We start from the raw sequence: 18,703 nt of genomic DNA, 5'->3' as shown, positions 1-18,703 counted from the left end.
AAATGCAACTTCGGATGCGTCGCAGAAAACATTCAGCTCAAAACGAGTTGTTGACAATGGAAAACGTTGATCACGGAAGCATCTTGACACACGGACGTCCTCTAAGTGCGACAACTCCATTCTCCAATTGTCCCATTTCTTGACTACATGATCTGGCAGCATCTCATCCCAATGAAGCGGTTCCCGTTTGGACAGATCATTCGGTTTTAGACGCGTTATCTTCCACATCTGTTAGAATAGTACCTTTGCGTACGTCGTGATGGGAAGGAGAAATCCTAATTGGTCGAATATTCTCGCTAGTTCGGCCAGCATTTCTCGCTTCGTTCGGATTGTTCCTGGCTGGTGGGTCGCAATTTTGAAACAGTCGTGCTGGCAATCCCACAATACACCAAGTGAGCGCTCAACTGGGATGTCATCCAGATCCAAATTCAAGGTTTGATGTACTCTTTCACTTGCGGGTATCGACGAAAGGACTGCACGTGACGACGAGATCCATTGGTTGAGCCTAAATCCTCCATCCGCTAACACTTTTGTGACCTGAGAAACAGTCTCCATAGCTATTTCCTCTGTCTCGAACGAATCAATATAGTTATCAACGTAGAAACTTTTTGTTATGACTCGTACCGAAATTTGTCGTGATTGTTTGCTGCATGCTGCAAAGCATACAAACATGACGTCGGAGACGAAATTAAACCAAAGACCTGCACCATCATTTGGTAGGTTTTCGGCACTTCCGTGCTGCCTGGTCGTCGCCATAAGAACCGTTGGAAGCTTTGATCGGACGGGCGTACACCAACTTGATTATACATCGCCTCGATGTCTCCTGATACCGCAATAGGCGATTCTCTGGATCGCATTAGAACTCCTACTAAGTTCGCCAGAAGAACCGGTCCGCGAAGAAGACAATCATTAAGTGCTATACTTTCGAATTTGGCTGCTCCATCAAACACCACTCTTATCTTCTTCTGTTTATTTGGGTTGATGATATAGTGATGCGGAAGGTACCACACACGTCCTTTGATTCCTTCCAACTCTGTACTGGCTAACAGCCGGGCGTGGCCGTCGAGTACATATTTTTCTATGGCGTTTGTGTACCGCTCGGCAATGTCCTTGTCTTTCAAAAGCCGTTTCTCCACTGACATCAAGCGCTGGAATGCACACTTTCGGTTGTTCGGTAATCTAATAACCGACGGTTTCCACAACAAGCTAACTTCAAACCGTTTACCAATATTCTTGATGGACGAGTTCAAAATGTTGAGCGCCGTGGCGTCGTCTTTCGACAATTTCTTATGGGTCACTGTTGTCCCGAACGCTTCCATGGTGTAAAAACTCTCGACCATTTCGACAAAACTAACACTTTCCGGACTTTCGATTCCAACTGAAAGACACCGCATTTCCGTCTTTTTATTTGGGCCCTTTAAAATGGATGATGGTATGCGTCCAACCACTTCCCATCCGAACGGTGTCAAAATGCCCTTTGGGGTCCCCGAACTTTCTTGTGATGTCTTTGTGGCTAACCGGAGGTGCGCCTCGTCTACATCCATTCCAATGAGAACGCCCACGAAGTTCGAATTTATTTCCGGTAAATCCAAATCCGCCAGATGCTCCCAAAGAGACTTCATCTTTGGCCAGTCTATCCTCCTTTCCGACCCTTTGATAGACTGCACGACGATGGCTTCTTCAACGCGAAACTCGTATTTCCTATACACCGAGAGTATGGCGTATTTTACCAGCTGCGTGTGAACAATTTTGTACTCTAAGCATGAACCGAAGTACAACGAATCACTTGTTCCACTTAAACCCGTTTTTAACAACAAGTCTTCGAGAATCAAGGTGGCTTCGCTGCCTAAATCTAGTAGGCCCAATGTAGGAAAGGTGCGACCCTTCACTCGGATTAAAATTGGCACAAGGGCAATTAAAACAGGGCGACTTATGTACAAACGATCGGATTTGCCACTTAAATTACCTTGCCGACGAGGAAAAACTCTTCCAGATCGGTGCAGAAGCGGATGATGCCATTCGCAGTCAGTTACAGTGCACTTTGTTGTTTTCATGCAGTTTGCCGAATAATGATTTCTTCCGAGGCACCTGAAGCAATTATCCAGTTTCGCCACCGCTTCAGCTCGTTGTGTAGGTGAGTGTGTGTGTGAGTGTGTGTGTCAATAAACACCAGGCAGAATGCTAGCGGATGTCCCGGATCTGCTCTGCATACTCCGCATGCGTTACTCTTAGCCGGCGGTGATTTTAGGCCCGTCGCCATGACCGTCAGACCGAATTTTACTTGGCAGTTACTTCCAGTCTGGTGTACTTTTGAACTAGTTGCTGCGCCCATAAATTCCTCCACCCCGACGATTCCTTCGATCCATCGGTCGAAATCTGCCAATCCCGGGATCTTGGGTCGAAGTGGATAGGCGAATCTGCCCCATTCTCTCTGCAGCTCATTTGGGAGGACTCGCACCAACTGGCTCACGATGTTTGAGTATCACGTTCCACCCTGTTGATCGACACTCGTTACTGCGTCTTTTACCAGCGTTGCCATATTAATAAGGGCTCTTAAGTCCCCTGACTTAAATGGCTGGAGCGCTAGCAATTCCTGAATGTGCGCATGAATGATCCCTTGAACGTTACCAAATCGATGATTGAGTGTTTCCCAGGTTTTGTTAAAAACAGCCGAGGTACTAAATAGATTTGATACTCTTCTCCTAACCTCAGGATCAAGGTTGTCCCGCAGAGCTATCATTTTCATTAGGTCAGGCATGCGACTGTCATGAACGACAGCTTTGAATGACAGTGAGAACTCTGGCCATGTCCGTTCAACGGCTTGATGGTAATCTTGGGCCAACATCCTGTGGGTATCTTCTCTTCCTCTGGCACAACATTCATCGTCGATGACAAACCCGGCGCAAATGTGGATGTAAGGCCTTCCAGCTGGCGTTGAAACTCGATCTGCAAGGTAAGGTCTTCTTGTTCCCACTTGCTCCGTTGGCGCACGTCTTCCTGTTTACGCTGCTCTTCAATGGCTACTTGTTGGCGTTGATGCTAGAACTCGATTCTTGTTTTCTTTGCATTTATCGCCCCATCGTCACTGTCTGTCGTCCTGTCCCTCTTCTTCTTTCGTAGATATCCTTTTGCTGCATGTTTGCATCCATTGAACATCTTCGACACTTCTGACTCCCATTGAGTGGCTGCCAAAATTACTTAAGGATCGACGGCACCTCCGTCACTTTCACTGGAGGATACCATTTTTCTTTAGTCTTTGACACACCTTTAGCGTAATCTAGAGTTGACAAAACACGTTAATATATTTACCGAAATGAGTTAACCGTAAAGGGTGTTACCAGAGCGACTTAAGAATCGATTAATATTACGAGGTCCGTCCACGATTTTCTGAATCAACTCCAGTTACGAGTGCCCTTGGGCTTCAAATTTCCTGAACCCTGTTCAGAAGCGATTAAAATGCGACTTTATTTCGAGTTAATATTATCGAGTCAATCTTTCACACCTTACGACATCGAGTTAAAACCACGAATTTACTACTAAAACTAAGTTCAAACTAACCGACTAAGACCAAATTTTCAAGTAACTTTATTTAACGGCTGGCTGATCGAATCTTGTCAGCTGTCATGACTTTTGTTTGGATAAGGAGGATAGAAAGATCTCAGAGGTCAGTAGTTTACCGTCCTGTCAACCAGGGAGGATTAAGAATGATCAACACCACCTTGTTTTATCGTTCCCTATTCTTATGTCCCATATACAAAGTCCTTACCGGTCCTGATAGCCCAGAAAGTTCTCTGCTTCGCTTCTGGTTATCCTTTCCTCTCCGCAACATGCTTCAGCTCTACAACAGAAACAAGCCTGCGTCAGTCATCGAGAGACCATCTTACCTTCTAGAACCTCTGCGTCAGATAAAGGATCTACTTAGTGCAGGCATCCTGGCGCAGGGTAAACCAATGATTCATAAGAAAACCTATCGTCATTGGATCCAGGAGGTGAGTGGTCTGGGGAAGAAAGAGATACTGAGGCCCGATTTGGACTGGCCAAATATCTGGAGGGAGATTGCAGCCTTACCTGGCAACGTCAAGGAAACGATGTTTCTCTTCAACCAGCGACATCTACCAACACGAACTAGATGCCATCGGTTTGACTCCCTCGCCGACGAGAACTGCCAACTTTGTCATCAATTTCCAGAAACCGATGAGCATCTAGTAATCTACTGTCCACCTCGAAACAAAGTTTGGAGCTGGTTGGAGGGAACAGTACGTCGCCATGGCTGCAAAACTCCTCCAGAAAACCGCGGTGACATCGGGCCAACAAGACATCGCCGGACCATCTTCACTCTCGTGGCTGCCTACATCTACGCTACATGGAAGGAAAGGAGTCGTAACCGGATTCCAACAGAAGTGGAAGTGGAGAACTTATGGGTCTCCATTTTGCCCCCTTCTCGTGAAATAATTGTTTAATAGTTTATTTTGCTTTCTTTTCTATTGTTTGATTTTTTTTTTTTTGCTTTGTCATTTTATCGTCTTATTTGTATAATTGGAAATCAGTCATTATTTGCCATCATATATCCCTTTATTTACACAATCATTGTTTACATTTTAAAATATCGTCTGCACCCAAAAAGCTATTCTGTTTGTTTTGAATTTTGTTTGTTAACATTTGCCACATCGTCTCAATTCATTTGCCCCAAAAATAGCGTTATTTAATTAAAAAGAAGAATGTAATAATATTGAAATAAAAGGAAATTTTTAAAATAAAAAAAAGTAAGCAGGAGATCACGAGTTCGAGTCTCGTTGGGACCTATTAGAACATTCTTGTGTAATTAGATTTCTGTGTGAATTTTTAGGGTTTAAATAGATATCGTCTCTAAAAGTTTGTATCAATTGATATACGATATCTAGTCTAATGACAATAACTGTGTTACAAAATTATGATATTATCACATGTTTATGATACTTTTAGATTGTAAAGACTGTTCTTTTTCATGATCTGTTTTTATCACATTCTCAAAGATTTTAGTTGTTAACAGCTTAAATATATCAATGGTCGAATTGCTTAGATGGCAAAGCGCATGTCTAGTAAGCAGGAGATCACGAGTTCGAGTCTTATTACGGATGAAAAAGACCCGTAAGAACGGCGGGCAACGCCTGTTGCCAAGGTGAGGCAGCAGAAGATTCTGAGGAAAGAGAGTGCGGTACATGTAAAAACGATCTCACGATGTTTTCGAGGAAGCAAGAATAAAAACGTTTGTAATCTGCTAATCTAACGTTTGTCGTCTCTTATTTCCCAAGGAATTACTATTTAGGTAATGATAGTTAAGAGTGATCAAAGATAAATTTACTAGCGATCAAATTGAACATTTGGTTCCGAAACCCGGGAAACGGTGGTCTTTTAGATTGAATTCGTTGCTAACCAGATATTTCTACAGGTACACGGATAGAGGATCAAGCTACATATCTAGTTAAATTGATCGAAGAGCTCAGATCGTACAGACTTAAGTCAATACGTGTTCATCAGGGCAGGCACAAATCACCCAGGCTTCGCCGTCTTGAATTAAATCGCACTGCCTAAAGGCTCGCTCGCTGTCGACTAATATCGTATCGGTAATATTAAACAGAATCGTTCGGTCGTAAGGCTAGCAAAATAAAACGTTTTCCACCTAGGATCTCAGCATAATGTCGGACGCCGATGACTCGGCACTAGACGAGAACGAGTCGGAGGGACCCGAAGGGATTAAGAGGCTTCGGACGACGGCAAAAGCGAAGTTCACGAGATTACTAGCAACCATCTCGGCCCAAATGGGAGGTGATGGCGAACAAATAGTCCTCAGAGTTCACCGTGACAACTTTAATGAGTTGTATAACGATTGCATCCGTCTACACACTACCTACGTGGCAAAAATACCCCCAGCAGAGGAAGATTTGGTGAAGTCAAATAAGTAGTGTGAAGATTTGGAAAACATTTACAGAGACTCATTGGTCAAGATGGAAGTTTTTCGAAGAGGAAGGAGGACGACGGTCAACCCATTTGGAGCGCTAGACAGATTGAAGCCCATCTCCAATTAAGGAAAAGGAAAGTTGAGGCTGAGCTGGAGGATTCCCAAATTGCGGAAGAACAAAGAGTTGCTGATATCCGTCGCAAGGCAGCGAGGGAAGTACGCGAGATGGAGTTGTAGTTAGCAGCCGCCCAAGCTTTCGAAAAGGATCAAAGACAGCATTCGACGCCAGTGAAGAAAACTGGTGGACAGACGTTAGCGCTTTCCAGACAGACGATCAGAGCACGATCCAGAAACAGAAAGACGATGTGCCCATCATCCCTGTCGATGTCAACGTAAGCCAAAACCTTGTTTTAGATGACTGGATCTATAAACCATTCACTCCCCCGATGCCTGGGACGGAAGGCCAACAACTAGTTACAATGACCATGTTTCCCAACCTCCCGCAATTCGGTGGTGACTCGAGGGAATGGCCAATGTTCATTCAATCGTTCAAGAGCATGGTTCACGATGTGTTTAACTCGGATGCGCAGCGGTTGGCCATGTTGCACTCGCGGCTAGCCCCACGGTTACGCGAGGGAATGAGCCTAGTTCTCAAAGCCCCATTGGCTTATCGCGATGCGTTGCAGGAACTACATCGAAAGTACGGCCATCCCCACCTGGTCGTCCGGAGTTATATCCAGGGTTTAATGGAATTTCCTTTCATCCGCGAGGGAGAAGAAGTTGACAACTTCTTCGCCAAACTGCATGGAGCAGTAGCTACACTCGAAGCGTCCAGCTATGGCCATGAGTTAAATTTCAGGGTGCGTTAAACGGAATAGTAGCCAAGCTTCCCCATTCAATGGTAGCGAGATGGGGACGCCGTGTGAACCGGACTCCTACGTTGCGCGATCTAGAGGTCTGGGTCGAGGAGGAGATGATGAGCGTAAAAAATGTTTGTGAGGTAAAAGCGAGTAATTCAACACCGCGGCGGATATCGAATGGCGCCCCGCGTCGAGCACCGCAGCCATTCCAGCAAACGATAAACTTTGTCAGAGAGAAGCAGGAAGAGGCGCAGAACGAAAAAGGAGAAACGTCGAATAAGTGCACTGTCTGCGAAACGGCCCCTGGACATCGTTTGGCGTTGTGCCCGAAATTGATTGCGATGGAACCCACACTAAGAGCGCAGACGGTTTTTGATTTAGGCAACTGTTTCCGCTGTCTCAGCCGGAATCACAGCAGCCACGAGTGTCGTAAGGCTGACGCAATTTGCGGCATACAAAGATGCAATCATCACACGTCACCACACCTTACTCCACGGGGCGGATAGAGTGGCGAGAAAATGACTAGACGGAGTAGTAAATGCGGTTTGCCTCGGAACCGCCGAAAAAATGATCATGCTCCCCTTGTACGCTTGGGTCACCGTGTGGAATTACAGCAAGGTGCTGAATGTCTTAGCCCAAGTAGATTCTGGGTACATCACGACCTTAATTACGCAAGGAATAGCAGAATCTTTAGGATTGAGCTGCAAGACGGTGCAATGCCGACTAACCACCTTCCATGGAAATGATCCGAAAATATCCGTGAGTTCATCTAGATGCCGCGTTACACCTTGTGGAAAGGGGACACCATCGTTTAACATTTTGCGCGTTTTGGTGGTGCCAAAGTTGAAAGTAGCCGACGTTTACGTGGATTGGCCGAGATTGAAGAGAAGATGGTCTCATCTTCGTGCATTAGACCTCCCTGTGATCGATACACATCAAGTAGGCTGCTTCATGGGAACCAACGTGCCAAAGGCACTTCTGCAGCTTGAAAATCGCACGTTAAGCAAGGAACCGCCCGTCGGGATACTGACACAATTCGGTTGGTCAGTGATGGGCGCGATACCAGCTATATGTGTGGGCGACCGGAAAGAGAATTGTCATGCTTTATCACTTCGAGAGGACCAAGCCGACGAGGCTATCCAGGAGCTGTGGACGCCGGACGTCGAGAGCGGAGCGTCAGGCGCACTCAAACGAGCAAGAAAATGCGCCTTGAAAATACTGGAGGCAACCGTTCAGTATCTTGGCGACCGATACGAAATTGGCCTACCCTGGAAGTCGGACGACGTCCGCCTCCCAAATAATCGCGCCAGCGCGCTAAAGAGGTTGTATGCAGCGGATAGCCGATTTCCACTAGATGAGGAGCATGGTCGTCGCTACACGAAAGCTATCGAGGCGAATATGGAGAATGGATTTGCCAGGCGCCTGACAAAAACTGAACTCGAAGGACCCACTGGTAGGACGTGGTACTTGCCGCATTTCCTGGTAACTAATCAAAACAAACCGGACAAGCCAAGACTGGTATTTGACGCAGCCAGCCGGCACAACGGCGTAAGCCTTAACTATGCCCCGTCATTGAAATGGACCTTCATTGTTAACTGATCTCCATGACCTGCTAGTAATCTTTCGCGAACGACCCTGTCCTGTTTCAATGGACATCGAAAAGATGTTCTTTCAGGTGCGTGTCAAGGAGGAGGATCAATCCGCATTCCGCTTCCTGTGGCGCCGCCCAGGAAGTGGCGGCCCGCCGTTAGAGTATCAGATGATGGTCGAAATATTTGGTGCTGCTTCGTCCCCTACGTCGTGTGCGCTTGTGTTACGACAAACAGGAAAAGATAATCCTGCCTACGACGACGTTTCAGAAAAAATCATCACCAATTTCTACGTCGACAATTATATCGACTCGTTTGACGACGTCGCTACCGCAGAGAGAACTTGTCATCGTTTGACGGAGCTGCTGAAAAAGGGAGGCTTCAGATTGACCCATATTATGAATCGAAGGAGCTTTGATCGTCCCTTTCCCCCGAAGAGCGAGCAGGCCCGGAGTTGAATGCCGATCTAGACGGACTACCGATGGAGAGGACGCTAGGGCTTCTGTGGCGAGGCAAATCTGACACCTTTCAGTTCACACTAAACGTCGAAAGGGAAGCAACTAGCAAACGACAAATCGCCAGCGCAGTGGCGAGTATGTTCGATCCACTGGGGATTTTGGCTTGTGTGAACATCGTGTCAAAAATAATCCTGCAAGATATTTGGCCGATAGGAAAAGACGGGCGGCCCGGCAAAGAATCGGATTGGGATGAAGACCTACCGGAATGCATTAGAAAAAGATGGAGCGCATTCACGAGAACTTAAAAAAATTTAGAAGAACTGCGGGTGATGAGGTGTTTGTGCCCAACTGACTTCCGACCGGACGAAACAAGATTCGAGTTGCACGCCTTCACAGACGCGTCGGAACGCGCCTACGCGGCGGTGTTTTATCTCAGATCAGTGTGAGGAAGCCGAATTCACGTGAGCCACGTAACGGCGAGAGCGAAAGTTGCTCCACTCAGACAGCAGTCAATTTCCCGCCTCGAACTACTGGGAGCCGTTCTTGGATATAGGCTTGCCCAACGTGTCAAGCAGAATTTAAGAATCGAGATAGCGACTACGACGTGGTGGACCGACTCCACTACAGTTCTACACTGAATAAGAAGCGAAACTACCTTTTACCACGCCTTCGTAGCGAGTAGGAAGGAAGTTATCCTCGATGGATCTCGAACTAGCCAATGGCGCCATGTGCCGGACGGGTGAATCCAGCAGACGACGGGACTAAAGGAGTTCAAGGGGACCGCCTAACTGCGTCTCATCGATGGATTGCTGGACCAGATTTTTTGAGAATGGGCGAGGAAGACTGGCCGAAAAACTGTGTTATTCCACCGGAGACTAAGGACCTTGAAGAAATTCACGCGATGGTTAACGTCATTACATCGATCCGGATAAACAGTGCTTTTCGGAATCTAAGTCCTTGGCGAGCCTGGTGTGGGCCGTCGTGGATATGCACGTCGCCTTAGAGGCCGGGAAACCACTACCAAGATCGTTACCACTCCTTAAATTGGCACCATCGATCGATCGGGAAGGCACTCTTAGAGTCGGTGGACGGCTGAACAACGCAGCTTTAAGTCACGATGCCACACATCCATTGATCCTGTCCAACAAAGGAAAGTTTACTACGTTGATCATCGCAGACGCTAACGAACGGGTTCATCACGCTAAAACCGAGGTACTCTCCCGAGGTTTTTTCGAAATATTGGGTAATAAGAATGCGACGAACGGTACGATCCTTCGTTGAACACTGCCCATCCTGTCGAAGAGAGAGTAGCCGACCTATTCAGCCTTTCATGTCCGCCCTTCCAGCTGATCGTCTACAACCGTTTCTGTCACCATTCACGCATGTCGGCGTGGATTATTTCGGTCCTCTTTTTATTGTCGTAGGCCGGCACGTGGAGAAACGTTATGGATGTTTGTTTACGTGCCTAGTCACCGGAGGCGTCCACATTGAATTTTCCACGAAGATGGACACCGACTCATTCTTGATGGCTTACCGCAGTTTTGTGGGAAGAAGAGGAGCACCAAGAAAAATCTATAGCGACAACGGCACTAATTCCGTCGCTGGCAAAAAAGAGTTGGAGAAAGGAGTGGCCCGGGTGGCATATCAACAAGACTTTTCGCGACGTGGGCAACCCATTTCAATCCACAGCACCACCGGGGATGAGTTATCAGCGGAAGAAAACGAACTGCGAGAATCTCTTGACCGGATGGTGAAAACTGGAGAAATAAACAAGAAGATGGCCGAAGAAGGCGTTAGCTAGACATTCCCCCCCCCCGTTGGCACCACATTTTGGAAGAGTGTGGGAGTGCCTTGTCCGATCCACCAGAACAGCCCTACGTGTCGTATTGCGTTCTAAAACTGTATCCGAAGAGGTTTTAATTACGTTATTAGTCGAACTGGAGGCCCTGTTAAACGCTCGTCCTCTTACTCATCTGAATTTTGACCCCCGCGACAACAGCCCGATGACGCCCAATCATTTTTTTCTATTAAGAGCGCACCCTCACGTTTCACCCGACGTTATCGAATATTCCGGGAGCTTGTCGCGGCGAAGATATCTAGCAGCACAAGAATTAGCTGAGTCCTTCTGGCTGCGATGGCTACTAGAATATGTTCCAGCCTTGACGGAGAGGAAAAAAGGGTTGACCAAAAAGCGTTGAAACGTACGAGTCGCAGACGTGGTGCTTCTGGTCGAGAAAGATACCCCTCGAGGAGAGTGACCCATAGGCAGGGTGACGGAAGTTATTCCATCTGGAACCACGGGAGATGACACTGTACGGGCCGTACGAGTCCGCACAGAGAAAGGGGAATATCGGAGACCGGTTGTGAAGCTGTGTTTATTAAAAACGGTGGAAGAGGAAGATCACGATCAAGCGATGGACGGTGTTACGGATGAAAAAGACCTGTAAGAACGGCGGGGCAACGCCAGTTGCCAAGGTGAGGCAGCAGACGATTCTGAGGAAAGAGAGTGCGCCGCATGTAAAAACGATCTCACGTTTAAAATCTGCTAATCTAACGTGTGTCGTCTGTTATTTCCCAAGGATTTACTATTCAGGTAATGATAGTTATGAGTGATCAAAGATAAATTTACTAGCGATGAAATTGAACAAGTCTCGTTGTGACCTATTAGATAGACCACGCGATAAAATCCTAATTTTGTAACACAGTTATTGTCATTAAACTATATAACATGTATCAATTTATAAAAATATTTGGAGACGATATCTATTCAAACCACAACAAAACCAATAGAAGTCTAATTAAACAGTATTTTTCTAACGAGACCCGACCTAGTGATCTCATTTTTTTTTTTTTTATAAAATCCACTTTTATTATCTATTAATTTTCATAGCACTCTAAAATTTTACAAAACAAAACAAAACAAAACAAACAAATAATAATTTTCATTGGATGCAGACGATGTAAGGAAGACATAAATATAAATTTTGCAATGTCGGTCCCGTCAATTCGTTGATTAAACAAAACAACCAAATGCGAAATATACTACGGTGGATTACTACAAAAAAAACAAAAAACAAAAGTAAATAAAGGTGATTGACATATTATAGTAGACCAAATAAACAAAAATAAACAAAAGATTTACAAATACAGGCAAGGAAATATATACAAAAATAATATAAATTAAGAAAAGGGAACTAAAAGTGAAGGCTAAATGAAAAAGAGTGGGTTAATTGGAGAAAGTGCTTTCCATAAGCTCTCTACTTCCTCTTGACAGGGGGGCGTTGGGAATTTCTTGATTTCCAGGTTATGAAGATGTATGCAGCCAGAAGAGTAAATGCTTGCCGGAGATTACCTATTGGCCCAAAATGGCCACGAATGAGATCTTCTTTGGAAGACTTGCAGCCCATTTGACGTATGGTTCCTTCCAACCAGCTCCAAACGATGTGGCGTTCAGGACATTGGAATGTCAGATGCTCATCGGTTTCTGGGTGCTGATGGCAGATTGGACATGTCGCATCTTTGGAAGGATCTAACCGATGGCATCTGGTCCTGGTAAGGAGAAGTCACTGGTTGAAAAGGAACATGGTTTCTCTGATGTTGCTTGGCAGGGCTGCAGTCTCCTTCCAGATACGTGGCCAATCCAGGTTAGGCTTTAGGATCTCCAGCTTCCCAAAAGTGGTCACCTCCAGGATCCAATGGTTGTATGTTTTCCTGTGCACCATTGGACTACCCTGCACCAGGATCGAAGAGGCAAATAGTTGTTTTATTTGCTGCAGGGGTTCCTGAAGGTAAGTGGGCCTCTTCACGATTGCAACGGGTACGGTGTTGTTCTTGTAGAGAGGTATTACGGTTCGAAGGGGAAAGGACATCCAATAACGAAGTAGAGAGCTTTCTGGACTATTGGGGCCTGTCAGGACTTTATACATAGGACACAAGAAAAGGGAACGGTAAAAAAGATGTGTGTTGACCATTCCCAGTCCCCCTTGATTAACAGGACGATAAACTACAGTTTATTAGTACAGTTCGGCCTTTCAACTTTTCCAATCCATAGAAATTTAATGGTAGCCTTTAAAATCTGGTCAGCTATATTTCGTTTACATGTTAATACTTGTGCAATAAACACAGTTCCGGAGAGAGCCTTCGACTTGAGGAAAATAATCCTCTGGTATAGATTGAAACGTCGATAGGCATTCTTTCGCAGAATACCGAATGAATTAGAGAGACGAATGCATCATTCCAAACCCTATCAGCTGTCTCAACTATGAAGTGAGAGAATTTAATTCCTTATAGGAACAATGTTGGTGCCGACACAAGCCACTCAAGAGGCCAAGTCATCCTAGAGCTCCAAGTCCCGAGTCCCATGGCTTTTTTTTTCTCCTTATTCATCCTTGCCTTTGTTTACTGGCAGAACAAGTCAAGGACCTGTCCTGCCCTGGTAAAATCTTCGTCAAAAGAAATAAAAATGGACTGTGTTACAATATTATGATATTATCACATGTTTATGATACTTTGAGATTGTAGAGACTGTTGGTTCTATGATCTGTTTTCATCACATTCAAAGAATTTTAATTGTTAACAGCTTAATTAAATCAATGGTCGCGTGGCTTACATGGCAAAGCACCTGCCTAGTAAACAGGAGATCTCGAGCTCGAGTCTCGCTGAGAACTATTAGAAAAATATTGTTTTATTAGACTTCTGTGTGTTTCATTTTGGTTTGAATAGATATCGTCTCTAAATATTTGTATAAACTGATACATGTTATCTAGTTTAATGACTATAACTTTTTTACAAAATTATGATATTATCGCGTGTTTATGATACTTTGAGATTGAAAAGACTGTTGGTTTTCATAATCTGTTTTCATCGCATTCAAAGATTTTTAACTGTTAACAGCATTAATATACCAATTGTCACATGGCTTAGATGGCAAAGCGCCTGTCTAGTAAGCAGGAGATCACGAGTTCGAGTTTCGCTGGGACCTATTAGAAAATTCTTGTGTTCACTCAAAACACGCATTCAAGCTTGATGGAGAAACTAAAAGCATTTGTTTAGCTAGAGATGGGCAAGGCTCATCTTCTGTTTTTAGGGTACCGGAAATGGCAGTTACGACGGTCAAAAATACGATGCTATCTCGTCAGACGTCGCTCGTAATTGTAGGCCAGCTAAAGGGTTCATTTCCGTATGTTTCCCCTAACACAGCATTTATATTTACACCAGTAGAAAATTTGCCAACAGGCGTTTATATAGAAGAATTAATCGGAAAGTATCGGGAGTTGGAACGTATAATATTTTAGTTGAAAACCATTCGTTAAATCAAGTCAAAATCCCAAGAAACACCAAATTAGGGGTAATTGAAATTATTCATCATGTCATCGGAAAAATAGCTTTAGACCAACGTGAAGCTAAGTCTAACGAAAAACTGAGCCTATTGTAATTTCAGAAGTCGACACTGAACTTCAAGCACCGCTCTCTAAATTATTAAATGACTTTCACGACTTGTTTGCTTCAAAAGATTCCGAACTAGAGAATAATAACCTTATTAAACACACAATTGATACCCAAGGACGAGGCCCTATTCGATAACGCCCATATAGAGTAACAAATGACCAAAGGAAATTACTAGAAGACAAAGTACAAGAAATGCTTCAAGCAAATGTAATTCGATATTCGCAGTCCCCATGGGCTTCACCCGTGGTATTAGTAGAGAAAGAGAATGGAGAAATAAGATTTTGCGTCAATTATAGGAAATTGAACGGTATTACAAAGAAAGATTCTTTTCCCATGCCAAGAATTGACGAAACTTAAGATAAATTATATAGAAAAAATTCTTCACGACTCTTGATTTAGCTTCCGGCTATTGGCAAATTCAAGTTCATGATCCAGATATCGAAAAAACCGCTTTTGTTGTAGAAAATAATCTGTACGAATTTAAAAGAATGGCATTCGGTTTGTTTAATGCACCAGCCACTTTCCAACGATTAATGAATTATGTACTAAGAGACGTTTTAGGAAGTAAAGCATTAGTATATTTGGATGATGTCATCATTTTTTCAGACACTTTTGAAAATCACTTACGAGATATCAGAGAAATTTTTACCCTATTAAATGAAGCGAATTTAAAATTGAAACTTAACAAATGTCAGTTTAAAAAACCTTCCGTAAATTATTTAGGTCATGTCATTTCAACGTACGGTACTAAACCCTATCCTGGTAAAATTGATAAGATAGGGAATTACAAAACGCCAATGAACCGCTACGTATTGCCGGATATTATAGAAGATTTATAACAAATTTTGGTTCAATAGCTAAGCCGTTAACTCGATTAACGCATAAAGATCTAAGTAGAAAGCCTTTTGCGTGGGGAACAGAGGAACAGGCTGCATTTGAGAAATTTCGCACTTCTCTGGTTACTCCCCCAGTCCTCGTTTATCCAAATTTTAACGACGCATGCGTTTATGGAATAGGAGCCGTGCTGTCTCAAATGCAGAATGGGCAAGAGCATCCAATAGTCTACTCTAGTAGACCATTGACAAAAGCCGAAATGAAATAGAGTACAACCGAAAAAAACAGCATTAACCGTTATTTATGCAATCAAATATTTCCGACATTATCTCTTGGATAAACCCTTTGAAATTATTAGTGACCATCGTCCTTTGCAATGGCTGAAAAATCAGAAAGATAATAACGGTAGATTAGGTAGATGGGCTATACTATTAGCTGCTACAAATTATGAATTAAGGTATAGACCTGGACGTATTCATCAAAACGCTGATTGTTTATCACGATTAAAAGTGTAAAGGAGTACAAGACGTTGTCATGTTGTCTCCAATACGGAAAAGTTTAATTTAATGCGGCTTCTTTACTCACAATGTCTTGTATACTTAGCAAGCATAAAACAACAGCACACAATAAATAAAAAGCCGTGTATTATAAACCGATTTGCAACAGGTCGCCGTAGAATAATTAAACAAGCTCGTAAATTGAGGGAAGAAGACTCATGACACTTTAAGGTTACCAATGGGTACTAACTTCAAGGCATAGACGAATTAAGTAATAGTCAATCAGCTACTTAGTGATTACTTAAAGGGTACTTATTCTGCGGCTTGCAAGAGTTACGGTAGCGGGCTCGGCGGGAGAGCGGCAGAGGCATAAGTTGGCACACGGAGCAGGCAGAGTAGATCTGACTGTCTTTTGGGAGTTTGCGGTGGCTTTTTATATGTTAGTCATCATCCCGTGGGGGACACACGGGACAATGTTAAGGTATAGGCGGACGAAATCGGGCGGTATCGGGCGATTTTGGACGTCACGAAGAGGTATAGGCGGACAAATTCGAGCGGTATCGGGCGAATTTGAACGATTGTTAAAAATAGGCCGGCAGTTTAGGGCAGTTTCGGGCAATTCCCAACAGACAAAAATATATCTATTTTTAGCCACGGCAGGTTAAGGCCGTTTTGGGCGGCTTTTGACAAATCGTAAAAGTTTCTATTTATAACGGGCGTGCCGAGACTTGTTCTCTCCGTTTGTTATATTTTCTAGAAAGTCTAATAACTAGGTTAACTAGTGGGGTATTAAGTTAAGGAGAGTTTAAGAAATAAGGTCTTAGTTTAATTAAGCAAAAGAAAAAGGGCAAGAAGGGGCTTCGCTTGGCGTTTCGTTACATCGCTCCCCCTCATACTAGATTGCGTCCCGCAATCGAAAAGAAAATTCAGGGACCTGTGGGTCGGCTGCTTCTCGGCTGGTAAACCGCCGTAGGGGGAGGACGTGGGGGCTTACAACAACATTTCCATATCAAACCACAAAATCCGAGGGCGTAACAAGCACGAGCGATCAGTAGGAAGATAGCGATGAGCAGGATGATGAATGAGTAGACTTTAAAATTCTCGAACCAATTGGTAGAGGTTCCGACACCTGCTTTGTCGGCTGCGGATATGACGATAGCCAATGTCCCTGTAATTTGATTGGGGACAGTCAGGGAGTGTTCGTTCATGGAGGCTGTGATATCGGCCATTATATCCATTGGGCTAATGAGGACTTCCGTATAAGCGGGATTGCTTTGATGTTTATATTCGAAGAAGTTGACGTCTTGATATCGGAAAGCGTCAGCCAAATCACGCTGTGGGATGACGACGGATGCTTCGACCGGTTGCCACGTGTTATTGCGATAGGCGTGAGGTTTGTCGTTAAAATTCACGATACCTCCAGCCCAGTAGCATGGCGTGAAAGCAGTGAGTTCCCAACCGGACCGGCCAATGGTGAAATTGTTGAACCGCGGTTGAGGTCCACAAGTGGTTGTATCCGTCGTGAAATTTACTGTTGTAGGGGTGCATTGTAGGGCTGAGACGATGTTTCCGGTGGCCATCAGTTTGATGCATTGCCGAAGACCCAGCTGTGCGGCTGCCAGCCATCCATTGTATTGGGCAGTTGACACGGCTTGTGCGTGTTTAGCACGTCGTTGGTCGCACTGCATGCTCTGGATGACGCGGATAAGTTCATTTTCGTGACGGATGGCGGTGTCCTCCAAATACTGGATTCTTGCGTTTTGTCGGATGTTGATATCTAAAGGGCCATTTCTTTTTGTCACAATATCCTTGATGATGGATGGTACGGTAACTGCGGACGGTCCCAATGGGTATTTAATGATAACAAATGGTTGTCTCCGATCACGGTCCAACTGTCTATTTTTTTGTCGCAATTCACGGTTTAGCAGCGTGACGCCAACCGTACGTGAAAGTCCAACTGTTTGGAGTCGTCTTGGAGGATCCAAGTCCCGTTCGTTGAAGATTCGTACAAGAATCCCACGCCTTTCTCTAATTGTCGGATTGCGATATCAGTTGGTTTTCCGTAGGTGTCGATCCAAAATAATGTTAGATGGTTATGGGATAGAGATCCATGGGATACGTTGGTTTTTCCTACGCGTGTTTATCATGTCTCCTTCGTCAATTCGGGAAAGGACGACTTCTTCTAACATACAGTTGACTGTAACCACAGTGGTGGTTCTTAGCCAATATCCGAAGTCCTCCGGTTCTTGGTTAAATATCCATTTGTTTTCTGATTTCATCATTGGGCTCTCGTTGCATCACCTCGACTGTCTCATTATATCACACTCTACCGCCGTCGTTTCCATGGCGATGCGTCCCGGAACGGTAATAACTTGTCCTACGAAATTGATCGTGATATGCTTAATTGATTTCCAATTCCCACAGATGTATCCCGGGAAGTTAAAAGCTGCCTTTTTGTCGGTCATGACTCGATAGTCGACTTTCGTATTCGAATTGCGTGTGGCAGGTTCGCAGGAGCCATCGGAAAATTGGAGGAGTCCGACTCCGCTTGGTTTGTTGCAGTCGCATGTCGTGGTCTGGAATGCATTGGTCGAGGAGAGCAGTAGGAGTAGCATGACGAGGGTCGGCATTATCTAAGGTAATCATAAAAACACCTTGATTTACTACCGTATTTCCAGGCAGTAAATGTTTTTTTTTTGTTTGTTTTTGTTTTTGTTTTGTTTTTGTTTTTTTTTGTTTTTTTGTGATACACTTATAGGGTTTGGGGGGGGGGGATGGACATATATGTGGAGAGCAATGGCATATGGCCGTATATTAATATTATTATCTATCTGTATCTAAAACATGTTATCTTATATGGGGTAATAAGCATTAGGGGTCGATGGTCGGATAAGGGGAGCTACAGGGGGAAACATGGCGTTGTCGCAGGGGGGCAATGGGGGAAAGTGAGTAAGATGAAGATGGAGGGAGAAGTGAGAGATGGTGAAATGGACTGCCGCAACGTACGTTTGCATACGCTGTTTGTATCCGGCTTTATTCCCGACATCCTAAATTGTGGGGGGGAGGGAGGTGGTTGTGG

The 18,703-nt window shown here is 44.5% G+C and overlaps 1 pseudogene; it reads right to left on the bottom strand.

Annotated features, from left to right (window-relative positions):
* Positions 1-16,550: 16,550 nt before the first annotated feature.
* On the bottom strand, positions 16,551-18,254 carry LOC123474508 (annotated as a pseudogene).
* Positions 18,255-18,703: the final 449 nt, after the last annotated feature.

This window comes from Daphnia magna, linkage group LG7, assembly GCF_020631705.1.
Source record: "Daphnia magna isolate NIES linkage group LG7, ASM2063170v1.1, whole genome shotgun sequence".
Classification (NCBI taxonomy): Eukaryota; Metazoa; Arthropoda; class Branchiopoda; order Diplostraca; family Daphniidae; genus Daphnia; species Daphnia magna.
The sequence above is the reverse complement of the archived record's forward strand: the minus strand, read 5'-3'. Positions and strand labels throughout refer to the sequence as shown.